The sequence below is a fragment of the Rhinoderma darwinii genome, chromosome 2, assembly GCF_050947455.1.
Source record: "Rhinoderma darwinii isolate aRhiDar2 chromosome 2, aRhiDar2.hap1, whole genome shotgun sequence".
NCBI lineage: Eukaryota > Metazoa > Chordata > Amphibia > Anura > Rhinodermatidae > Rhinoderma > Rhinoderma darwinii.
The window spans coordinates 77340457-77368092 of NC_134688.1; the positions used below are offsets into that span (position 1 = coordinate 77340457).

The 27636-nt window shown below is 42.4% G+C and overlaps 1 protein-coding gene across 3 annotated transcripts in view; it reads left to right on the plus strand.

Moving 5' to 3' along the window:
- The window catches only part of CAB39L (calcium binding protein 39 like), an 87734-nt gene that overhangs the window by 15379 nt on the left and 44719 nt on the right, over positions 1-27636 (plus strand). Inside the window, exon 1 of one of the 3 annotated variants that reach the window (XM_075851790.1) lies at positions 17970-18309. The exons of 1 other annotated variant lie outside the window; for it this stretch is intronic. The gene's annotated coding sequence lies outside the window, so the exon portion shown is untranslated. Of the gene's footprint in view, positions 1-17969; positions 18310-25743; positions 25766-27636 lie in introns of those variants that run through there. One more of the 3 variants, XM_075851792.1, reaches the window with a different exon arrangement.

Here is a 27636-nt window from a genome sequence, read left to right on the forward strand (position 1 = left end):
CGGGACTTAAACATTGATAGCCTAATAGGGTCTGATGTCTGGGACCCCTACCGATTAGCACAATGAAGGACTTTGCTGGTCCAGTTAGTGCCGGGTCCCCTTCATTGTTTACACTGGTAAAACGGCTAGTACATACATCGCCTGTGCCTGGTACTGCAGCTTGTCAAATTCAAGTTCTGAATCGCAGAAGTCCGGAAGGCCTGTCCTAAGTATTGGCCTTCAATGTTTAAGTCCCGAGAGAACCCATTTAAAGTGGTATGGTACTCAAAACATAAAAATGGCCATATTTTAGTAAATCAGACGTAGCCAAAGTTTGACAATTCTGCTTACAGAGTCGTTTATATTTCCGCGTAGTGACGGACATTTAGCAAAAGTGGCAACAGGATGTGCAGCCATGTTGGTTGTCACCTTTTGAATTTGCTTTTCGGCATCTGATGGCAAATCTGTCACTGTTATTTCTTCAAAATGTGGGTAATGACAGAGTATCATCCGTTTCTGAGCTACTAATTCAAACAAAATACAATCACATTCAATATGTTTGTTTGGTTTTATTTTCATTTTTTTTTGTGGGGTCCTTCTCCCTAAACCAAATAGGAACCATATAATCGTACACATGTCCTAAAAGCCGTCTTATTATTTTCATATGACTCATTCTGTTTATAGGATCATGCAGCGAAAGACGTTCAACTCAAATTATAATTAAGCTTGTATGAATATGAGTCATTGTGAAAAACAAATAGTCAATATACTTTACATAAGCTTTTTCCCCTTTTCAGTTTCGATCTGTGATATCCACCAGTGTTCATCATGTGTTCACTCCAGGTTATCCATGAAGAAGTCACAAAATAAAGTATTGCCGGTGCATTGTTTATCAGGACAACTATATACTGCTTTATATTTATTCATTTAAAGAGACAACGGCCAATTTGAGCTGTAAAAACGAGCACGATCGACGAGACCACTCGTTGATCGGCGCTTGTTTGCTCCTTTCACGAGGAGCTATGATCAGTTATGTCTGAGGACAAGCGATCGTTTCTCAGATCGCTCGTCCCCATGCATTGCCATCATGTCGGCAGCACATGTCCCTGTTTATACAAGGAGATGTGCTGCAAACGACGATAATATTTTGTGCTGCATAAACTATACCATCAGAGCAATGATTGGGAACGATGGTTCATATGAACGCTCTTTTGCCCTATCAATGGCCCATGTATAAGGTCCTTAAAGGGAATGTGTCGCTAGAAAATATATATATATATATATTTTTTGTTTAACAGTTAGTATATACATGATTAGACATTGTTCTAATTTTTTTTCATTTTTTCACAAGTCAGGAAATATTATAAATTAGATTGTAATTTATAACATTTCCATGTGCTGGTCACTAAAGGGAGCAATTCGCAAAATTGAAGCATTGGCATGTGGTAAAGCAACCTCATTGCTTTATGCTGCAAAATTGGAGAAGACACACTCGCTCTAGTGTGCTCCATTAATCCCTCTCCTTTATCCTGGCTAGTGCCAGGAGAAAGGAGGGGGTTGAATGTTCAAACCTCCTACACGGTGTGCCGCCATTTTTTGAGCGAATGCACCGTGTAGGAGGATTAGATACAGTGGTAATCACACACTAAAACACGAACATACACAGACATAACTTACCTGCTCCTGCCGCCGCTCCGTCCGCTCGCTCCGCTCCTCGTACTTGTTTCTGATCACATGTCCGGAAGCCGCGACCGGAAGTAGTCATCTTACTGTCCGGCCGCGGCTTCCGGTCCACATGAAAATGGCGCCGGATGTCGCTCGGCCGAAGACCTTCCTTTTGGACTGTGTGGGAGCGGCGCATGCGCCGTTCCCACACAGACGGCGTACACTATAGTGAATGGAACGGGTCCCGTTCGCATTCGCTATGGGGCTGTATGTGTCGTATTCCATCTCTGTATGTGTCATTAATCGACACATACAGAGATGAAAAAACAAATGGCAGCCCCCATAGTGAAGTAAAAGTTAGAAAAAATAAAAAAGTAAAACGCAAACCTACAAATAAATAAAATGTATTTAAATAACACAATAAAAGCAAATTTCTATAAAAAATTTTTTTTTGCGACACCTGTCCTTTAATCCTTCAGTCTTATCTTATCTGTGTGCATATATATATATATATATATATATATATATATTTATTATATGCAGCTGAATGTTCTCTGTTTGAGCCTGAAAGCAGCTATTTTGGACTGAGAAGAGGCTGTAGTGTCCCTCAATGGGAATAAGGAAAGTCCAGGAAAATGTCTGCCCCCATTATCACATCTCTCCAGTTCTGAAATCTCCATAAGCATTTATATACATCTGGTCCTTCAAAACCGCTTTGTCCTCAAGGACAAAAGATTTGTCATGCATTATTTGTATTGTAGAGGACCTCACCTCTCCTGACATGTCTGTTTTAGTAAATAATTGTATTCCCCATGAAATAACAATCCTGAAGCATCTTTTCTTAGGCTATGTTCACACGGGGTCTTTTGCCGAGTTTTTTGACGCGGAAACCGCGTCGCAAAACTCGGCAGAAACGGCCCGAGAACGCCTCCCATTGATTTCAATGGGAGGCGTCGGCGTCTTTTTCCCGCGAGCAGTAAAACTGCCTCGCGGGAAAAAGAAGCGACATGCCCTATCTTCGGGCGCTTCCGCCTCTGACCTCCCATTGACTTCAATGGGAGGCAGGAGAAAGCGTGTTTTATGCCCGCGGCGCTCAATGGCCGCGGGCGAAAAACGGCGCGATAATTGCTGTTCACACAGAGTATTTTGGGGGAGGAATATCTGCCTCAAAATTCCGTTTGGAACTTTGAGGCAGATATTCCTCCCCCAAAATACTCCGTGTGAACATAGCCTTAGAACTTCAAAGGCAAGCAAAATATTGTCGTGTATTAAAAGAGGCATGGACTCGCGGGGCAGGGATGTAATATTACCACTTTACAAAGCATTACTGAGGCCTCATCTAGAATATGCAGTCCAGTTCTGGGCTCCAGTTCATAGAAAGGATGCCGTGGAGTTTGAAAAAATACAAAGAAGAGCAACAAAGCTAATAAGGGGCATGGAGAATCTAAGTTATGAGGAAAGATTAAAAAAACTAAACCTATTTAGCCCTGAAAAGAGACGACTAAGGGGGGACATGAGTAATTTATATAAATATATGAATGGCACATACAAAAAATATGATGAAATCCTGTTCCATGTAAAACCCCCTCAAAAAACAAGGGGGCACTCCCTCCGTCTAGAGAACAAAAGGTTCAACCTGCAGAGGCGACAAGCCTTCTTTACTGTAAGAACTGTGAATCTATGGAATAGCCTACCGCAGGAGCTGGTCGCAGCAGGGACAGTAGATGGCTTTAAAAAAGGCTTAGATAATTTCCTAGAACAAAAAAATATTAGCTCCTATGTGAATGTGTAGAATTTTTCCCCTCCCTTTTCCCATCCCTTGGTTGAACTTGATGGACATGTGTCTTTTTTCAGCCGTACTATGTAACTCTGCGTTGTACTGTTCCTCTGTTATTCCTCCTAGAAATGTATAAATTGACAACTGAATGTGGGTGTGTCCCTACAGACTGGCAATGACCAATCACCACTGACCGTGAGACTGTATAGAGACACGCCCCCTTGACATGTGGAATGTTAACACCCAGTCATCAATTTATTTATACATTTCTTAAAGGAATGACAAAACACAGATTTCTTACAAAATATACCCCAGAATTATTTCATGGGGAATACAGTTATTTACCAAAATAGACTTGTCAGGAGAGGTGACCGGTCCTCTAAAGGACTGAGCAGCTTTGAGCCTTACAATTGTATAATCAAATCAGTTTTTCTGACCTGTTAACATGTGTGATAATAAAATGTATGATTAGGGCCACACCTGTTGTTAAGCTACCATCTAGTATGTGTGATGAATGTATGACCTTGAGGCTTGGTGTTTCAGAGTTGGGTGATATGCATGGAAAAGACTTTACATAATTTATAAATGCTCTGACGGCGCACACCATGTCAGACACCGGCCCCGCTGACCGTGCGGACTCCAGCACTGCCTGCATCGAGAGACCCCCAACTCTGGAGCGCCCAGAAGCCACGTAGAGCTCCCGAGGATTCAGAGCAGGCCGCTGGGAAGGGAGGTAAAATGGCGGATTCCTGCCACTTCTCCCCTGCTATTTTCACAAGCGGAAGAATTACCACACCTGCGCTCACCACACACAGTGCCTACTGACATTTTGCCAGCTAATACGATTATTGATTTTATGGCCCTGGTGCAGGAGGTGGCTAGACAGATAGCCCCAGACCTCCAAAAAGCATTGGAAACTACAGTCCAAGTCTACCTTAATCGCATACATTCGGACATAGCGCAAATAAACACCAGGACAGGAGACCTTGAACAGCGTATAACGCTGCTAGAAGACTAGAACAAATGTTTACAATCTAAACTTAAAACCGTTCTGACTGCCACGACTCAGCGGGGAGACCAGGTAGATGACCTGGAAAATCGCTCCAGGAGAAGCAACTTGAGACTTGTGGGTCTGAGCGAATCGGTCGCCCCTTCTGACTTACATCGCCTGTGTGAGAGGACATTGCCGGAAGTCCTGGGCCTGTCACACTCTTGCAGGGTGGAAAGGGCACATAGAGTAGGTCTAGATCCTAGACATCAACCGCCTTCTGATAACCGACCACCACGTTCTAGACTAGTCATTATGAAGTTGCTTGACTATAATGACAAGGTGGCCCTCATGAAAGCATACCGCTGTAGATCCCAACCCTTGGAGATTAGGGGCATGAAGGGGTTACTTTTTGAGGATTACTCTGTGGATGTCGCAAAACGTCGCCGATCCTTTAGCAAGATCTGCAATACTCTATTTCAGGAAAAAAAGCTATTTAACTTCCAATACCCAGCCACCTTACGAGTATTCCAAGTGAATAGGCAAGTCAAGGTTTACACATCGGCGACAGAAGCTGAAGAACTACTCTTGGACACGTGTATGGGACATCCTCAACAAAGCACAAGACCGAGACGCAGTCAAAGCATCCCAAGGCGTGAATGTTCAAATGCCGGCCAGACTTGGTCGGAGACCTTATTTTCGTCATCTGGAAACGTTTGCAGCGAGAGGTCTCTGCGGAGAGCTGAATCCCCTAAAAATCAGAGACGACCAAGAGAACATACCTGTTCTCCATTTCCGGATTGAAGGTCTGCCAGAGACGTTTGATCCTGTGAGGTAACCTATGTGGACACTGTATGCCGGTAGACAGATCGCTCCTATGAATCTCATTGCAGACTCTTTAATCTAATTTTTTCAGTGATTTTATGTGATGACATGTACTTGGTGGCAGCGGATCAGAGGTGCAATTTTTCCTTAGTTTTGTCTTCAGAACATGACCCGCTGCTCCACTGGACCGTTGTTGTTCTCATTATACAGGTCAGGGAGGGAGGGGGAACGAGATATATGTTCTGTACGCCAGAAAAAAGTGAAGTCTATTACGCCATTAGGGTGCCATGTTTTGCATTCCCTCGTCAAGGCCGTTTTTTTCAATGTATGTTGTTTTTGATGTTGTTTTTGATTTCAATGTTTTATGCATGGCTTTTCTGTAAGGGTGAATCAGACTTCCTGACCCGCTCCCGCCTCCACTATAATTTAAATCACCTTATGCATAGTCCAATTATATGAAAATAATAACTTTGAACGTAAACGGTCTTAGGTCCTCGCGTAAATGTACCAAACTATTGAGACACTTGAAAAGATTTCGACTTGACATAGTCATTTTACAAGAGACTTATCTCACCGAGCTAGAGTTTAAATACATGCAAAAATTGTGGGTTGGTTCGGTTTTTGTCTTGGTTGACCGAGACGGATAAGCGGGAGTTGTGATATTGGTACACACAAATTTTGCCTTCAACGTCGTGTTCCAGGAATGTAACGATGAAGGTCGTTGGATTCATTTATTGTTTGAACATATTGGGGAAACAGTCTTTACAATGTATACGGCCCTAATGCTGCGAATGCCCCTTTTTTTTTTTTCGCAAGCTGGAAACGCAAATTCAACAAGACCATACTAGATTTTTACTGATAGGAGGGGACCTCAATACCGTACTGTTGCCAAGTGAGGATAGAAGTTCAATATCCCCTTCACAACGACATAGAGATCTGGTTCTACCAAATTTCTTGCAACACACTACCCTTACGGATGCCTGGCTCTGCTTACATCCTAACTCCAGTGAATTCACACATTATTCCCACGCCCATCCGTCTTGGTCTCGTATCGATCATCTGTTAGTGAGTGCTTTATTTTCCCGACGTTTGCTGGAAGCAACGATCGAGGATTTGATTATTTCCGATCATTCCCTGGTTACTATTACCCTGGCAGACACTTTTGCTAAGGGTATGGATTTTATATGGAGATTCCCTTCCTTATTAACGAAGGATGACCGTTTCCTCCAGAAATTACGTGAAACGTGGCTAGAATTTGAGGGAGATAACGCAGCTCGTCGTTCTGACCCAACATTATAATGGCTCATGGCAAAGGCTGTGATCCGGGGGAAGATTATGCAATTCATGTCAGCCCTTAAACGAAAGACAGCCGAAGGATATAAGAAGGCTAGTGACCACTTGCGATGTGCATACGCTGCATTCTTGCAATCCCAGATGAAAGAAATGGGAGATAAATGGAATTTGACTTCGGGTATGTTCACGCGGCAAACAAAAAACGGCTATAAAATACGGAGCTGTTTTCAAGGGAAAACAGCCTCAGATTTTGAGTTTTTGATGCGTTTTTTTTTTACGGACGTTTTTAGAGCGGTTTTTCTATTGAGACAATGAAAAACTGCTCCAAAAACGGCTCAAGAAGTGACATGCACTTCTTCTTTTTTTACGGGATGTTTTTTTTTTACATTCCGTGGAAACTAAACCCGTTTTTCCCATTGAAATCAATGGGCAGATGATTGGAGGCGTTCAGCCTCCTATATTTTTAGCAGTTTTCAGGGGCGCTTACGGCCCAAAAAACGGCTGAAAATAAGCCGTGTGAACATACCCTTATAGCTAGAAAAAAGGGTGAATATTTATCGATCACAATTCAAAGTAGATCTATTTCGGCATGGTAATAAAGCAGGTAAACTGTTAGCTCGTCTAGCACGGGGCAGATATACGCCGATACACGTTTTAACCCTTAAGGACCAACAAGGAGTTTCTATGTCAGATCCAAAAAAATCAAAACCATTTTACGCACCTTTTACCAGGCTTTATATGCCGATACACCTATTGACTTACACAACGGCAGGGAGATTTTTGATGAGGTAAAATTGCCCATACTAACTCAGGAACAATGCGAACTGCTGAATGCAGACGTCACAGCTGAAGAAATTCAGAGCACGATACAGAACCTCTCGAATGGTAAGGCCCTAGGGGAATTTTTCAAGTCTCTGAAAGACATTAGCCCTTTGTTGTCAGGCTATTATAAACCCCTGCTTAGATCTGGTATGTTTCCTGCTGAAGCCAAGCTGGCCTATATTCAGGTGTTGCCCAAAAAAGGAAAGGATCCTCTAGACCCGGCGTGCTACCAGCCAATATCGTTAATTGATCAAGAACAGGAATTTGGCAAACCGCCTAGCTCTATATTTACCTGCTTTGGTGGGACGTTCCCAGGTGGAGTTTGTTAGGGAGCAAGATGTGGTGGTAAATCTACGAAAAGTATTGACAGTACTGGAGACGGTAAAGCATCATCCCCAGCCGGGAATCAGAGCTGCGCTACAGGCGTTGGATGCGGAAAAAGCTTTCGATAATATACAGTGGGAATGGCTGGGGATGGTGCTAGACAGGATGCATATTCAGGGAGCCTTTAGGACTTTTTTGAAGGGTATTTATACCAAACCGCAGGATTTTTGTCAGCCCCCTTTCAGTTGTACAAAGGGACTCGTCGGGGTTGTCCATTGTCACCACTGTTATTTAACCTAGCTTTGGAACCCATGGCACGATTCCTGGATGACTCCAAATTGTTTAGTGGAATAAAAGTGGGAACTAATGAAGTAAAGATAGCATTATTTGCTGATGTCATTCTCTTTTTGTCGAATCCCCAGAAACATTTAATACCTATTTTTGATTTTCTTTGTCACTTTGGATTCTGCTCCGGATACAGAGTCAATGTAACAAAAAGCAAAATCTTGGAATTAGGACGTCCATTCCCGAGAAATTTATGGCAATCATTGGGAGGCAGCATATATCCTACCTGCCAATATATCACATACCTGGGCATTAAGATAGGGAAATGCCCTGAGCATCTATACCAACTTAATTTTTCACCAATCTTAAAAAAAAAAAAAAAATACAGACAGAGCTCACGAGATGGCATCGGTTACCGTTGTCATTTCTGGGCGGGTGTCGTCTACTTAAAATGATTAGTTTCCCTAGACTCCTGTATCCCTTTCAAACGCTTCCATTGTTGCTCACACATGTTGATGTCTCTAGACTAAATTCCAAATTTACATGGTTCATTTGGGCGAGTAAAATGCAGCGTATAGCACTTACTAAACTGATGCTTTGTAAATCTGATGGACGTATGAATTTCCCGAATGTTAGGGGGTATAATGTGATATGTCTCTTCCGACACGTAGTAGACTGGCTTCATAAGTCAAGTCATTGCTCAAATCTAGACCTGGAAACCACACATGCCTCGTCCTGGAATTTAAAAACCTTGTTAGGCTGGGTTCACACGACCTATTTTCAGACGTAAACGAGGCGTATTATGCCTCGTTTTACGTCTGAAAATAGGGCTCCAATACGTCGGCAAACATCTGCCCATTCATTTGAATGGGTTTGCCGACGTATTGTGCAGACGACCTGCAATTTACGCGTCGTCGTTTGACAGCTGTCAAACGACGACGCGTAAATGGACTGCCTCGGCAAAGAAGTGCAGGGCACTTATTTGCCACGGAATTTGAGCTGTTCTTCATTGAACTCAATGAAGCACAGCTCAAGATTTACGAGCGTCTCAGACGGCTCGCAAAATGCGAGGAGCATTTACGTGTGAAACGAGGCAGCTGTTAACAGTCTGTCTTTTCACACGTAAATGCCGCTCATCGTGTGAACATACCCTTGCATTGTAAAGTTGCTGCACTTCCACAACGCCTCAAAACAGCAATCCTTTTGAGGGTTACAGTAATTTCTTGGGAAGTACTCTGTAAGATATTTGGATTGCCTCATTTATTGTCCAAACACATGCCTTTATGGGGACATCTGGAATTTCCCCCAGGTGAGGAGAGGGAAGGTGCCTTTGCCTCTTGGGTGGCCAGTGGGATCGGGTGTGCAGGAGATCACATGCACAGGGAGGAAAAAAGGTGTCTCGCCTCGTCTGAAATTTTGGCTAAATTGAGGTCAACCAAAGGTAATTTTCTTCAGGTGCTCCAGGTTAAATCCTTTTGTACATCCAGGCTATGGGATTTCTCTAAAGAAGCCACAACTCACACGCTGGATGAGGTCATAGGCCGATCACTCAGAGTGTCTATCTCGGTCCTCTACAGAGCTCTTAGAGAAAACTTCCTAACATTTCAACTCAAACTTATGTTTAAGCCATGGGAAAGATGGACTCAGGATCCTGACATAGGGGGGACCATAGGGTTGGGAAAAAGTATGAAAGATCATACTGAATGAGAGATGGAAGGAAACCTACTTTAAGTTGATGCACTCGGCTATATATGGCTTTAACATACTACCTTCTCCATTGTTCCCAGATCGTATAACTGCTTGCACCAAATATGAAACCCTATTGACAAATCTGTGGCATGAGGTATCCGGTCGTGCTCATACCAAGAGGTTTTGGTCGGCGGTTCGGATGTATGCATTTGACCACTGGAAGGCGAGCCTTCCCATGTCCCCTCAGTCTCTATTGTTTCATCAGGTTAGACCACCAGAAGTGAACTATCATCAGGAGATGGGATCTCCTCCTCTCCTGATACATATAGTTCTATTAGTGGCCCTGCATTGTCTTCTTTCTAAATGGCTAGACAAAGACCTACCGAATATAGACATGATTGTGACACAATTAAAATTATTATTGGGGTTGGAACGTACAGTATAAAAGTGGAAAGACACGAATCAGGTGCTGAGAAATAGTTTACGAAGTGGAGAATCTTTATTGAACCACACTTTACTGCTCCAGAAATAGCGGTCATTGTCACACCATTTAAATACACCACCTGGTACAATAGGGAACTTCTGAAAGGCGCTGTCGGGGGTTTGCAACTCATGTCTTCATTTGAGAACGTTGTCTGGAATAATTCACTCTTAATATTTACTCTAGTAGCCGGAGTCGTGCTTTGGGTGGGGGTGGTGGGTATTTTTGCTCTTAGGATATGGAATACGTTTATGCCATGTATTTTACTTTCTTATATGTTTTATTTTCTGTGATCTATTATGCATACTTTCTATGCGATCTTTGTATTTGTTGCAAAATTTAGAAATTATTAAAAAAAAAAAAAGACGGTGCGTCACTTTTTTGGCCTACGTTTAATGTATACGACAGGGATAGTTCCCGACATATACATTGAACGTAGTCTTAAACATAGGCTTTTACGGATGTCTAAATAGAGGTATCTGTCACCATAGCGTTTAATGGTGTACCATAAACGTATATACGTCATGACGTATGAATGACAGATACTTTTATTAGGCATACGTCATGGTAGGCTATTGAAGAGTCTAATGAGGTATATGTACACCTTACAGTGGCATATGTCAACCATATGCTCCCATGTTAAAAAAAAAAAAAAAGGATACTGCGCGATATACGTTTTTTTTGCAGCATCTCCCGATATTGAAAAGTGAAGCCTACTGCACTTTTCCTCCTAAAAAAAAAAAAAAAAAAGTATATGGACATAAACCAGCCCGAAAGAGGTCAAAAGGAGACACTTTTGCCTTCCATCGGTCTAATGGAGCTCTATGGACACGTTTAGCGCCTATGTCGGGAGCGCTCCCAAAATACACGCTAAACTTAGGACCAAAGCGTGACGTGCACAGGGCCTAATTGTTGACTATGTCGGAGTGTGTGGGGACAAACACTATTGACATAGGAATGGTAACATCCAGTTGTCAAATTATATATACATTACCAGAAGGAATAACATAAGCAGGGCACAGCTCCGAGTTCTACGAAGAGATGCTCCAGAATTAGACCTGTCAGGAGAGGTGACACGTCCTCCTGAATGCAATAGACCTTAAAGTAAAAATCTAATTTAATAATTAGTAAAATGGATCTGCTAGCAAATAGGTTCATGTGACCTACCAGGACAATGACAACTATGCTGCATGTTACTGTGGACTGTACAGCAGAAGTTGGCAAAACGATGCCCCTTCTATAACACCATCACTTGCATGAGTCTGGCTTCGTTTAGACTAAATGGGGCCGATTTATTAATGCTGTCCAACGTTTAGAGTGTGAATTTAGACCAGGCAGTCGGATGTGCTAAACTTTTTAAAGTGGCGCATACTGTATAACGTATAACAAGGTGTGCCAAATTTATTAGACACTTTAATCTTTTTTTTTATACCACGTCTTGGTTGGCTTCGTCTATGCAAGTTTTGTGTGGCAAAATTTTGGCCCACGGCGGCACATTTTAAGCCATGCTTTTTCTGTAAAGCCACACCCCCTTTTCTAGACACTTGAAAAGGGTCTAGTGAGGTGCAAACATCTGTTCTTTTTAGCGCAAATCAATAATTTATTTACGTTATTTTGCCCAAAAAAAAACCTGCAACTTTTATACCACAATTCTGGCGCAACAACAATAGTAAATCTGCCCAATGTTCCCGCTGAAAAGATCCTGCATTTTATTTTATTATAGAGACAAAATGATAGTTTTTGTTACCGCTCAGACGGTTGTGGATGTGACGTCTGAAGTGTCCATCAAGGGTTTGACCTTCCCCCAGCTAACGTGCAGAAAGAACGATCCAAATTTCCACCGGTCTGTATCTCGCTGGTACTTGTGGTTCCACACAGAAATGCAACTGCAGAAATACCACTGCTTGCTGTGTATATCCTCGTACTTGATGTTCTAAATCTCCAGCAAGGGTTGGTCATCTCCTTGTTGAGATATCTCAGTCAGTAGAGAGCTGAGTTGTATATTTGATTTTATTTTATTATGCTTTTATTTGTCCCACATCTGATACTTGCAACAGATCGGCATTCCTAGAAAATGTGTAAAGAATCTTTTTTGGAATGTGTTGGGTGAAAGGTCCACTGCTTTGATGTGTTACTTATTGGTATAACATACATACCCATACTCCAGTTTCTTAGCTGGTCAACCCCTTTAGGACCAAGGCGCTTTTGGCATTCAGGACCACACAACATATATATATATATATATATATATATATATATATATATTTTTTTTTTTATTTTTTTTTCATCTCAGCATTTTGGAGCTTATACTTTTTTTTTATTTTTTTTTGTTTTGCTTTCATTTTTTTTTTCTAAGTTTTTCACCAGTATACAAATTAGCCCACAATTGCTCCTAGCGCGGCCCCTAGCCTGGCAAGTGCTTCGGCTCTCATCACTAAACCCTCTCCAACGCCTCCCCATTGTTGTCGATTGACAGCTCCAGCGTTGTGCTACTTACTGCACACAATGACCAGCAAAACACTGGAGCTGTCAATCAACACCAAGTGGGAGGAGTTGGGCAGGGTTGCAAAGCGAGATCCAAAGCACTTTCCAAGTTTAGGACCTCCTACTCGCCACCTCATTTGCATATAGCAATAATGTTAATTTTCTCACCAATGAAGAAGCTGAAGGGACACACAATTATGTGTTGACATATTTTTAAGAGCCCTACCGAGCGCTGGGAGTTCTTGGGTAGGCGTAATTTTGCTGACAGATCCCCTTTAATCTTTTACTGAATAAAAAAACCAATTCCACCACTCACCTAAAATCTCTTTTCGCTCCCCCTACCCCCATTTAAAAATTGTAATACAGACCTGGGTTGGCGCGGCCTTCTTTTTTTTTTTTTGCCCATTTTGAACATATCTGGAAGGTCAATAACTCTTTATTCGGGATTAATACATTGAAGCATGTATATACTGTACAGTAGATGTTACAAAAAGTACATCGCCCTGCTATATACTGTATTCTTAACGTATATTTAAATGGCCTCTATGACACATTCCTCCTTCCCTAACAAGTCTCTGGAAAAGTCCAATGAATGGTCCTGGTGTACTGTACAGAACACTTATCACATTATACCATGGAAACACTGACTCGTGTTACATGAATTTTCAGATAGACTTCTATCCATTGTAGAAAGTCTGGTCCCTCGGAGTCGTCCGTAAAGGCAATAATGGCCGTTTTACAGGTAACATGTCTGGGAGCAACATCAGTGACCTGTAGGGCAGTGGTCTCCATCTTACAACTCTCTAGCTGTTGCAAAACTACAACTTTCATCATTCCCTGTACCTGCAACTTATAGGGTATGCTGGGAGTTGTAGTTTTTTAACTGCTGTGGCGACAACTTCTAAAGGGCATTGATATTTAAGTGTATATATGGATATCCGTGTCAGAGCGTTGTATCGCTGTGCAAAAATGATGACTAGTGCAGTGAACAGAATATTTATTTCACATATACTTTTTGTAAATAATTAGAATACGTTTTATATTCAAGGTATAAGGCTCCGTTCACATCTGCGTCAGGGCTCCCTTCAGGCGTTCCGTCTGATCTTTCCATCAGAACGGAACCCTGACTGAAACTAACGGGAACCATAGGTTTCCGTTCGCATCACCGTTGATTTCAATGGTGACGGATCCGGTACAAATGGTTTCCATTTGTCACTGTTGTGCAAGGGTTCCATTGTTTTGATGGAATGAATAGCGTAGTCGACTACGGTATTGCTTCCGTCAAAACAACGGATTCACATGTTGCGTAAATACTGCAGAAAATCTGCAGCATAATACAGTAGCAGAAATGTGGATGAGATTTGAACAAATCTCATCCGCGCGCTGCGTAAAAAAACAGCCGAAAAGCGTTCATAAATTGATTTGCGGTGCAGTATTTTAATCCACAGCAAGTCAATTTATACTGCAGAATTTTTGTTTTTCTGTTGCAGGTTTTCCCTATTGAATACAATGGGGAGGTAAAACCCTCAACTAATAGCAGATGTTGCGAATTTTGCGGCTGAAAAGCTGCGATTCCGCTGCAAAGATCGCAGCTGAGAAAAATAAATCAAGATTCTACTTACCCAGATCTCTCTGCTTCTGCAGCCCAGCCCGGCCTCCAGGGATGACGTTTCATCCCATGTGACTGCTGCAGCCAATCACAGACTGCAGCGGTCACATGGGATGAAACGTCATCCCAGGAGGAAATGCAACAACTGCTGTTTGTTGTGGGATTTACCTCCCCATTGAATTCAATGGGGAAAACCCACAACAAATAAGCATCATCTACGCAAATACAATTGACATGCTGCAGAATAAAATTCCGCACCGCAGGTAAATTTCTGAGCGGTTTTTCCTCTCCGTATTTACGCAGTGTGTGAATGAGATTTGTTTTATCTCCTCCTCTTTGCTGTCACTGTATTTGCTGCAGATTTTCGGCAACAAATGACATTGCGGGAAAAAACGCAGTATTTACGCAATATGTGAACTGACCCTAAGTCCCTGTTCGTTCCGTCTGGAATTTTGAGCCAGATTTTAACCTGCCTGTACGATGTTTGCTACGTTTTTCGGCCGTGGCCAAAAAAAACTCAGCGTAAAACTTTCTCTCTGCCTCAAATTTATATCAATGGGAAGTCAGGGACGGAAACGGCCGAAGATGGGGCATGTCCGCCTCCCATTGAGATCAATGGGAGACGTATTTGGAAGTTTTTTGGCACAGTTTCCGAGGCGGTTTCCGCGTCAAAAAACCCACAGAAAAACACTGTGTACCCCCTAAGGGTATGTTCACACGTATTGAAAAACACGAGGCTGATTTCCAGAGAAAACTATCTCTGAATCCAGGCGTTTTCCCAATATTTAATTCAGCAGCGTTTAAAATACGCCTGATATGAACTACACAGTGTATTTTCTCTTGAAATGGTAAGCTGTTTGCAGGTGTATTTAAAGAGAACCTTTCACCTGCCCATACATGTGCAGCATGTAATAGGAGGGCTGTATAAGCCCCGTCTCACTATAAATTTTCTGCCTATCTTTCTACGTTATTTAGATAACGGTGTCGTTCTATTTGGCACCCGATATTTAAATAACCCCCTGAACTGTCAATGGGCGTGTGATTGGCAAGGGGGCATGTAACATTGCTGTGACACTGTCCAATCAGCTATGGACTGTGTCACAGCAAGATCTAGAGAGAGGAGAGCGCGCGCAGCTCCACTGCCTCCACGGAACAGAAGCGGAGAAGGTTAATTTTTCTTCCGTTCCATGGCGGCGGGAGTATCTTCGGCAGCGGCAACAGAGCTGTGCGTGCACGCTCTCACTCTTCAGCTCTCCGGGGACAAGGACAAGACTGATCTTTGACAAGAGATCACACAGTCTTGTTCAGCTTGTCTGCCGATAGCTAAGGAGTGAGAGCGTGCGGGTGCGCGGGCGCATGCTCGCATGGCTCCGAGCTGCAAGTGCGCGCACACTATCTCCTCTCTCCAGCTCTTGCTGTGACAGTCCGTAGCTGATTGGACAGTCTTAGGCTGGGTTCACACGAGCACATTAACGTCCGTAATGGACGGACGTATTTCGGCCGGAAGTCCCGGACCGAACTCAGTGCAGGGAGCCGGGCTCCTAGCATCATAGTTATGTACAATGCTAGGTGTCCCTGCCTCTCCGTGGAACTACTGTCCCGTACTGAAAACATGATTACAGTACGGGACAGTTGTCCTGCAGAGAGGCAGGGACTCCTAGCATCGTACATAACTATGATGCTAGGAGCCCGGCTCCCTGCACTGAGTTCGGTCCGGGACTTCCGGCCGAAATACGTCCGTCCATTAGGGACGTTAATGTGCTCGTGTGAACCCAGCCTTACAGGGATGTTGCATGCCCCCTTGCCAATTACACGCCCCATTGACCATTCAGGGGGTTATTTAAATATCGGGGCGCCAAATATAACAGCACCGATACCTAAATAACGGCGGAAGAGACGAAAAAAATAATGCAAAGTGCCCCAGGGTTTGTACAGCCCTGCCCATTACAAGGTTCACTCAGATGCCCATGTATGGGCAGGTAAAAGGTTCTCCTTAACCCTTTAGTGACGCCCTTTTAGTCCCTAATGACCAATCGTTTTTCTATAGTTTCATTCAAAGAGCTATAACTTTTTTTTTTTTATGTCGACGTAGCTGTATGACTTGTTTTTTTGCGGGATTAGTTGTACTTTTTAATCGCACAATTTTGGGGTACATATAATTTTTTGATAAACTTTTTCGGGGGGGGATAGAAAAAACCCTGAAATTCTGCCATTGTTCTATGCCTTTTAAATTGACACCGTTCACTGTGCGGCATAAATAACACATGACCTTTTATTCTATGGGTCGGTACGATTACGGCAATACCACATATGTAGAGGTTTTTTATGTTTTGCGACTTTTGCACAATAAAAACACTTTTGAAGCAAAATTATTTGTTTTTGCATCGTCGCTTTCCAAGAACCGTATTTTTTTTATTTTTCAGTCAATGTAGTGATTTTTGGGGTTTGTTTTTTGCGGGATGTGACGTAGTTTTGGTTGGTACTATTTTGGGGTACATCGGACCTATTGATTAACTTTTATTATAATTTTTTTGGGGGGCAATATGAAAAAAATAGCAATTTCGCCTTTGCTTTTTTTTTTGTTTTTTTTTTACGGTTTTCATCTTGCGGTTTAAATTACATATTAACTTTATTGTTTGAGTCATTACGGTCGCGGTGATACCATATATGTGTACTTTTATTTTTTTTTTACACTTTTACTAAATAAAACCACTTTTTATGGGAAAAAAAATGGTTTTATTTTTTTACTGTTATTTTTTTTGGCCCACTTTGGGACTTTACTATGCGATCTTTAGATCGCTGCTATAATGCTTTGATATACTTAGTTTAGTATACTTCGTGTAAATCTGACCGGCAATCTCTGACACGTCCTGGAGGCCTACGATTGCATTTGCTCCCTCCCTCTGTAAACAAGATAAATGGCGCAGTCGCTATTGACTGCGGCATTTAACGGGTTAAACGGCCGCGATCTAAGTAAACAGATCGCGATCTTTGGAGCAGCAGCCCAGCTGTCATAAGACAGCCGAGCCCTGGCCCCAGCCTGCACAGGACACCCGTGCAGGGCTTAGACTGGGCCGCCGTGAAAAGGCGACAGCCTAGCCTAAGGCTCCTTAGTGACCGCCGTGAAAAGGCGTATTGGTGATCACTAAGGGGTTAGTGTATTTTGGAGAACAATACGAGCATTTTGGGCTCCAAAATAAGACTAAAAATAAGCTGTGTGAACATACCCAACATTGAATGCGGTAACTGTATTAAAAGGTGCACGCCTCTTAATAAATCTGTTGCATCTTCGGCTGTCAGTGCGCTAGAAAGGGAAATGTAGATTTCCGATATATGTGAAGCAAACTTTATTAAAGGGTCCAAAATGTTGCAAAATTTTTGCGCAAATTGTGACTTTTCTACACCAGAAAACTATCGTGGGATTGCTTAATAAAAACTCCTGACTCTCTTTTTACCATGACTGCTCTTTTCTAGAAGTGTGCACTCCTTGTAATCCAGCCAGGCATATAACTTGACATATTTTCGGTGACCTGCGGCTTCATAACTAACCTCGTAGAAAGAGAGAAACGCTGCAAATAAAGGGGGCAATGGTGTTCTGTTCAGGTATCGCTCTTCCTTATATAATGACTTCAGAATGTGAGGTATTCATTCCCAGGAGGGGTGAACTCCAGCCAGTAAGGCGGAACACTTCTGGAGCGCGCTCTGCGTGCTTATGGGGACTTTAACCTCAGAAGATTCTCTTGGCAATAGCTTTATTTTGTCTTTTGTCTTACACACATTCCTGTGATGAGCAGCTCAAGTTCAACAGAGAAAGCTGGTTCAACCAGAAGCAGTACCGCCTATATCAGATGGAACTAGAGAGAAATTCTGAGCACTGGAAACCTGGAGTGGAAATTTACTGCTGCTCTCCTCTACTGCAAGCCATCGATTAGGTGCAGATAGTCCAGGGCATGCCGGCTGCTCATCAGAGGAACAAGGACGCTGCTCTTATATTTCCAGGATAGAGACTACAGCTGGGATATGTAATCCGTCTCCGATCAGAAATCTATAAAGTCTTTATCGGACAGCACGGTCTTGGAGGTTTCTCAGTAAGTACTGCTGCAAAGATACCAGCTGTAAAGCATAACCGAACTGCTGTGCTTAAATGTAGTGCGGTGACAAGGAAGTGCTGCAAATATGTTTTTTTTAATTAAATATTTGCTTTGTCTACTAGAACTGACAGCTAGAGATGGTGTGTGTGATGCAACCAGTTCTGTATTTGTGCAGCTGGGGAATGTAGGAAGTGTTCAGCTAGACTACTCCTTCAGGTGGATATCTTCCGTATTACTGGCTCACGCCATTAAAGATTATGTGATATATAGCTGATTGTATACCGAAATGATCATATTCAGTATCTCTATACAGAGATTGTCATCATTCACATTAGTCCTTTTGCCCAAGGGGCTCACAATCAAATTTTGGCAAATTTGGAAGCCAATGAAGCTATCAGTATGGTTTTAAGAATTCGGCCTTACCTTTGCATGTTAGTTGATTATAGTTATTGTCCTGACATGTTTGGGATGTTTATGACCCACTGTCTTCATATCCGAATTGTTTGCCAATTTTAATTTGTCAGGTTTTAAAGGGGTTTTTACGCTTACAAAATCTCGCATCCACAGGATGCTACTAAATAGGCGCTAAATGTTAGATGACTAGGGCTCCACCTCTAAACGCACTTGGCCGTTATCATATTTTCCATAGAGTAGTATGGAGCCGACATTTCATCCATTTCCTAGGTCATGTGACCTCATTATGGACGATATGACATTGCATCAACATCATAACTTTATTAATTAGTAGTCAAGTGAACGTGTGCCACCGAGCTGTGCCTAGAATAGTTGATCAGGGATCAACGTTTCAGGACATGATTTGCTAATTAGCTAACCAAAGCCCTCTCGGCCAATCAGGTGTTCCGTTGCAGCTTATGTTGTCGTTCCTTCCACGTGTGTACATTGTTAAGAAAATGATTAGTGAATGCAGAACACACAATAAGGCTGTATTCACACTACGTCCATGGTGCACAATTGTATATGCAGGAAAAATCTACCGACATATACGCCACTCTGCCGAATACATTTTATTACCATTGAAGTCTAGTCAGAACACACTACTGTAGCGTATATTCTGCGACACTCTTAATATGTGCACAAGGAATGTTTCCCCTGAACGAGATGTGAACGGAGCTTGTTCGGAATTTTAAAAAACTATTTTGCTACAAGTAGGAAAGTTGATAAAATAAAACTGCATTTATCTGTTAAATCCCTGTCTCTCCGGGGCCGCGGCTCTGGTTGTCCCCGCCAGTCTGACTTGCACGAGCAGTGTATGGTCCCATAGACTTTCTATTGAGCCTGTACACCGTTCACTGGGCTTTCCGAGGAGAGCCCATCAGAAATTAAGGGGAACAGCGCTTATCTGAGCACTTCTGTCCCTTCGTTTTAGCGAACGAACGGTGGGGGTCTTGGCAACTGGACCCCTCCGATCAAAGAGTAACTTTGCCCCATCCATGGCATTTTAGTTTGTTATAACATACAGGGCCCACCTATGACCACCGCAGAATTGACTCCGTCTTTACTCTACACATTACGACAGAATTTGTTGAATATACAAAATCTGAATAAATAATGTATTCATGTACTTGGTGGGTGCGAATATATAGTTGGGAGCCAGACACAGTATAGTATTTGTCTTTGTGGCCATAAAACCCCTCATTTTACGGTAGTGTTACCTTGGGGCCATAAGGTGGTGTTTTCCTCAGCAAAAGTTGTTTTGTATATGCACGGTCCATTGATGGCAGGCAGTGGGGGTCCATAGTCCACAGCGACACCTTTTGGCTTTGCTGTAGAAGAGGCTGATGAGCGCCCCTGAGAAAGCTCACCATCTAAGTAGGAGTTGTAACTAGCAGCTCCTGTACTTCGTTAGAGAAGCCTTTTAAGTACAGCTGAGGTCAGAAAACATTACGACCCCCATCTGTTTAACCCTTTGATCGCCATGGTCCGTAAGTGCGGTATGATAAAAATGGACTCGCCTCTTTGATCGCATCACTGGAAACGTGATGACTCGATGGAAGACTGGGGGAACCCTCTGCAGTCCACCCAGGAGTCCTAGAAAGTATGTGCTGCCCTAACGGCAGCCTGTGTCATAGTGACAATGTAATGTATTAGGGTATGTTCACACGCAGTGTTTTCAGGCATATTTCGGGGCGTTTACGCCTCGAAAAACGGCTGAAAAAACGGAAGCTGAACACCTACAAACATCTGCCCATTGAACTTAATGGGAAAAACTTAATTTAGTTCATACGGGGTGTCTTTTTACGCCTCTGTTTCAAAACACGGAGCGTAAAAAGACGCTCCGTGAAAAGAAGTAGCGTGTCACTTCTTGATGCGTTTTTTGGAGCTGATTTTCCATGGAACACTATGAAAAACGCCTCAAAAGAAGCTCCAAATTTCATTTTCAGCTTCAAAAACGCCTGAAAATCAGAGGCTGTTTTCTCTGAAATCCGCTCCGTATTTTCAGACGTTTTATGTTAAGCGTGTGAACATACCCTTAGTATACAGGAGCATTCTAATACATTATAAGTAAAAAATAAAGTTGTAAATAAAGTTATTCCTTCATGGGATTAAAAATAAAAAAGTCCTGAAGTCCATTATTTTGCATAAAATATATTTTTATTGACCATACATTACATAAAAACACAAAAAAACGACACATATTAGGTATCTACTATCTAGGGTTGTCACGATACCAGAATTTGGACTTCGATACCGACACTGTGTAGTATTGCGATACTCTATGCCAAAACGATACTTTTTGCCAATAATAATAATTTAAAAAAAAGTTCTTCCATTTTCTGATATGTGGCACGAGGTGTGATGAATTTTGAACCTCCATGTGCCTCACATTAATAGTCATTAACCCCATCATGTTTCTCACGGTCATTACATACAACATTGGGTTAATGTGTGAGGTACATGATGGGGTTAATGACTATTAATGTGATGTACATGAAGGTACTAAATTCATAACACCTCATGCCTCACATTAATGGGGATGCTTTGCGCCTGCTATGTTCTCTCTCTTTAGTGCCAGCGCTCAATAGTCCACATTACATCATGCTGACCGCGCGCGCACACTTGTCAGGAGCGGGGCAATAGCTGTATTACACAGCCGCAGCCCCGATCTAACTAAATTCATGTGTTACAGCTTGGTATCGAAATCATGAATTATCGGTATTGAACCGTTTGAGGTCTCATGGCATCGAAATGGTATCGATATTTCGATGCATCGTGCAACCCTAATCTACACGACCATAATTACCTGAAGAATTTATTTAACAGGTTATTTAGCCTGAAACATGAACGGGAATAAAAAAAAAAATAATGGCAAAAATCGCTTTTTTCCTATATTCACGCCGCAAATATAAATTTAATTAACTTAAAAAAAATTCCACCCGCATAAAATAAGGCCACGTACAGCCACGTCAATGAAACAATAAAGAAGGTATAGCTGCTGAAAGGAAGAGAGGCAACAACAGAAAAATGTAGCTGGTCATTAAGGGCTTTTCAGGCCCGGTCATTAGGGGGATAGGGACTTTTTTTAGCATTTATTTTTATTTTTTGGGGGATAAAAAAAATGTACGGTATTTTTCGGATTATAAGACAGTCACCTTAGTGCTAAAAAAATGTAAAAAAAATTCTACAGCTCGTCCCGCAAAAAATAAGCCCTCACACCGCTCAATCGATAAAAAAAATATAAATGTTATGGCTCTCAGAATGTGGTGAAACAGGTTTTTTTTTTTTTTTTTAACCAATAGTTTTTCTTTGTAAAATACGATATATTTTCCTATTTTCTGTTGTCTAAAACGGCATCACCTCATGCTGACCGTGTGCGCACTTGTTGTCAGGACCAGGGCAATGGCTGTATTACACAGCCGCAGCCCCGCTCTAACGGTGGAGATGAGAGAAACGTCTCATCTCTGCCGTTATTCCCCTGAATGCTGCTATCAAAGCTGACCGCAGCATTCAAGGAGAAAATGAGAAAGGGGGATGTCCCTTGGATCGCGTCACAGGGGATCCCTGTGACGCGATTGAGGGACATACCATATATGGACAGACAGTGCAGGGTCCATTGAAGGACCCCATGGCTGTCTTACCATATTTCCTGTTAGGGCATGCTTAGGTATGTCCTAAAAACTGCCTGTGTACTATCCATACATAGGCTAATGTACTGGCATATAGATATATGCCAGTACATTAAAGTTTAAAAATTAAAAAGTAAAAACAAAGTAATGTTAAATAAAAAAAATATGCATACACATTTTTTTAGAATGAACATTCAAATAAGTCTCAATACATAAAATATACACATATTCTGTATTGGCGCAGCCGGAATAACCTGCAGAACATTTTTTTTGCGTCATTTATGATGTGTACACTGTAAAAAAAAATAACATAAAAACGGCTTTCTTTCACGTATTCTGAGGCACGAGGTGTGATGAATTTAACCTCCATGTGCCTCACATTAATAGTAATTAACCCCATTATGTACCTTACGCATTAACCCATTATGACTGAGAAACATGATGGGGTTAATTACTATTAATGTGAGGCACATTCAAAATTCATCACACCACGTGCCTCAACATGGAAATGGAAGAACTTATTTTTGTTGGCAAAGTATCGTTTTGGTATCGAAATCGCAATACTACACAAAGTATCGGTATCTAAGTCTAAATTCTGGTATCGTGACAACCCTAACCTGATATGAAGACTAGAGGGGTCCGGCTGCCATACATTATACCACCCCACACCACAATCCTGGGAGTAGGGCCGCTGTGGTGTTCCCTTGATCTCTTCATCACGTTGCCCACGTTGTTTCCAGACCAATCTCCAACTATCATTGCATCCAAGACAAAAGAAGGACTCATTGCTGAAGGGGATAGACCTCCATTCCAGCCTCCATTGCCGTCTTGCTGTGCACCATAATAGCCTTTGAGAGTGGTGGCGGGTAGTTAAAGAGGCTCTGTCACCAGATTTTCAAACCCCTATCTCCTATTGCAGCAGATCGGCGCTGCAATGTAGATAACAGTAACGTTTTTTGTTTTTTTCAAAAACGAGCATTTTTGGCCAAGTTATGACCATTTTTATATTTATGCAAATGAGCCTTTCTTAAGTACAACTGGGCGTGTTTAAAGTTATGTCCAAGTGGGCGTGTATTATGTGTGTACATCTGGGCGTGTATTGTGTTCGTTACATCTGGGCGTTTTTACTTGTTTTACTAGCTGGGCGTTGTGAATAGAAGTGTATGATGCTGACGAATCCGCATCATCCACTTCTCTTCGTTACCACCCAGCTTCTGGCAGTTCAGACACACAGCGTGTCCTCGCTCATCCGACGCGATGAAGTTCCTGTGGGAGGAAGTGAGTGACGTCACAGCGTGATCTCGCGAGGACACGCTGTGTGTCTGTGCACTGCCAGAAGCTGGGTGGTAACGAAGAGAAGTGGATGATGCTGATTCGTCAGCATCATACACTTCCATTCACAACGCCCAGCTAGTAAAACAAGTAAAAACGCCCAGATGTACATACACAATACACAATTTTTACTGTTATCTACATTGCAGCGCCGATCTGCTGCAATAGGAGATAGGGGTTTGAAAATCTGGTGACAGAGCCTCTTTAATGGAACACTTGTAGCTGAACGTCTGTCTTGTAGCCCAATGTCGTGCAAACGTCTTCTAATGGTTTGTCTCGACACAGGTTGCCACCGTAGGCTTGGGATGTGATGTCCAATTTCATTTACAGAATGGGTCACTACGCACAATTCTTCCAATCAGACGATCTGTCCGTGCAGAGGATCGCCTCCGTGCACCTCTTGCTGTCATTCTTGTTGTTTGTTCTCCCAACCTCCGGAACAAGCAACGTTAAACAATGCTGACCTCTCGGCATAGGCACATAGTGATCTGCCGGAGTGATAAACCAAGGTTTCTCAGTTCAAGGATTCTGTCACTCTTCGTTTGCCACAAGTGGCAATAACTGGCACGTAAACGAACAGGAGGCATCGCACAATCATCCCACACCACTTGATCCGATTTCTGAGGGTTCATGTGGCTATAACACTTTGCTTTCAATCTGGCCGTTATGCCACCCCCCCCCCCCCATGCCACAGATTAGAGTTAGGTACTTGATAATTTGACCATATGCATATCTTCACGACACCTGCTACTTCCTTGATTTGCATAACCTTAGGGCTTGCTCTTCTTTGTGTTGCAATTTCAAAATTGAGGAGTGTGTGTGTATGTATATGTGTGTGTGTGTGTGTGTGTGTGTGTGTGTGTGTATATATATATATATATATGTGTGTGTGTGTGTGTATATATATATATATATATACATATAAAAGCTGCAGCAGCATGGAAGAGATTATAGAGCAGTAATGAGCAGTGTAGCTGAGAATCCAGCACTGGGGTAAGACCGTAACACTTACCAGAAGCTACAGCACGTCTGTGTCTTTTTCACACTCTGCTCCTGCCCTCTGTCCTCTCCTAATAGACTTGTATGGCCAGCATGTTTGTGTCTCTCTGCTTCCCCCCTCCCCTCTCCATAGACTTCTATAGGCAGGCAGTGAAGAGACACACCCCACCTTCTACAGCCCGTCTCCTCTGCACCATAACTAGGGATGGCCAATGCTCGACAACAAGTGGTGGACATCATATTACAGGAAGGGAGACACCTAGTGGCAGTAACTTCACACAGAATTTGCTGAGATACAACTACATTTTAACAGTGAGTAATTGACAAAGTTTATAGATTTGAGGTATACTATTCGATTAGAATAAGTTGTTTGAAAACTTAGTGTCCATTTAAAATTCTGGCTACCTGCAGCCACTACTAGGGGATGCTTACTGCAAACAATTTTATAAAGCTCCCATTGAATGCAATAAAATTCTAGAGATAACGAGCATTACTGATCTATGTTCTGTCTATAACTTGTAAAAGGTACAGAGAAGGTGTTATGAACTATATACTATTTACCATGTTGTGCTATATGTTGTTTTCCCAAGGTGCATTCCATTTAGAACACCACACAAGAAACCACACATTTGGAACAGCCCTGTGTTTTTCTTTAAAATGCCCCTCTTGTCTGTACTTCTGGATGATGAACACATGTCCCTTTACTGAAATTCTGAAGTTAATACAAGCATCATTATCCTCACAAGCAGTGCAAGTCATACTTGTGTTCAACCGTCTCTAGATGCCACTACCCATGAGCAAACTAGGAGGCCTGTGCCCTTTTTGGGGGAAGAATAACTACGTAACCACTGTAATGGGGGAGGGATTGATTCTGCCAGGAGCATAACAAAAGAATTTCAAGTCAGCCATATATAGAGGGACTAGTTGTTTCTACTTCACTAGAACAGAAAATGAAGAAGTATTGGCATTTTAACAGGATCAATTACTAATAGAAGAACTTCTGACCAAAGAAACTGGAATACTCTGCAGATTATGAGGTATAATTTTCTATCTGCAGCCTTATAATATGGGTCTTTACAAAAGGTTGTACTAAGCCTACATATAGGAAATCTGGTAAATCGTATTCTCTATCGCTTGGAAACTTGAATTTAATACTGCTTAGTGCTCTCAAATTCCTGGGTTGGGTTATGTCAGCATAATTGCTAAGCATCCAGCTTCGTATTGAGGCAATATGGTCAAAGGCATTGAACTACTGTTCAGCAGTAGAGGGATAGATACCAATGTGTTGTGAAAATCCGGACTAACGTATATATGAAGCAGACCCAGTATGAGCTTTTCCTTTATCCCAGGAGTGGACAAAAATTTTACTCCTACCCCCCCCCCCCCCCCCCCACACACACACACACACACACATTGCTTGGATGTGCGGGCCCCAGTTGCGTCGCGAGACTTAATGACCACATAGTTATAAGACAATTTTTATGTGTGATCTACAGTCCTAAAGTTAGCACCTAATGCTACTATCCACTATACAAGGAACAAATATCACTATGGTGTTACTGAACAAAACCCAGTATACCAAAGCCAATATTACCAAATATACTACTATACAAGGGACAAACAATACAGCCATTCTATGACCACATATTACCACCACATAGTGACTGAATAATACAACCATACTTTTACTGAATACTACCGCCACAACATGATCTCATATTACCATTATATAGCGACTGAATAATACAACCATACTATTACTGAATAATACCTCCACAACATGACCTCAAATTACCACCGCATAGTGATTGAATAATACCACCATACTGTTACTGAATAAAATCCACTATACAAAGACCAATACTACCACCATACAGTGACCATATAGTAATAGATACCAGTCCTACACAGGCGCTTTGCAGAAAGTTTAAGTGAATACAGTATAGTTACATCCAGTGACTTACAGGTGACATCTTCTCAGATTAGAGTCGTTCCCTTTTCTTCATCCGGGCCAGACCGCCATGACGACTTCTTCCAGCCACGACTTGTCTCTGCAAAATTTACAGCACATCTTTGGCACCTTGATTTTATAGCACACTCCCCACCTGATAGTGCCCTGTTTAGACCCTGCACTGTAATAGTTTTCCTTTTAGGTCCCCACACCGTAATCGTGCTACCACACAGTAGTAATTTCCCCGTTGTGCCTCTCACACAGTAGTAGTTATAGGGACGTTTTTACACCCCCCTGCTGACGTCCTCAGTATCCCGATTAACCTCTAGTAGGCCACAGGCCGAAAACAGCCTGTGGCTTGCTAGAGTTAGTGGCGGGGCAGGGAGCTAATGGCTCTCTGCTCCGCGACAGTCAACTAAGCGGTGCTCACATGGGGGCCTGAAGCTGGCGGGCCACCTTTCCCTTCCTGCCTGGTAGAGAGTGCGATTGTGATCATACATCCCTGGTTCTTCCCTATAATTCTATGTAATTCTACCAGTTAGCAGTATGTTCTGAATACCTGTTCAACTGCAGAGGGGCTCTGAGGGGAAAAGCGGGTCTCTTCTGCCACTGTAGGGATTGGGTAGGAGTTGTCTTTTGTTGTGCTGTCTGAAAAGGGAGTGGCTTAACAACAATGTGTGGGTGTGATTTATAGAAGTGATGATGGCGGCTTACTCGGCTTGGGAGATGTCTCTCACCAAGGGTCTGCACTGGGCAAAATAAATCTGGTAAGTGTGAATGATTTCTGTGTAGCGTGGCAGCGTGTGAGTGGCGCTTTTCTGGGATGAGTCTTTCTTTGATATTTCTTTCCTTTTTTTAGGGAAATGCATCAAAACGGAACTGTGTGAATAAGACATTACTTTTACCTGAGCTAATGCTATGAGTTGTTTTGAACAGATACCGAAGAATACCATTGAC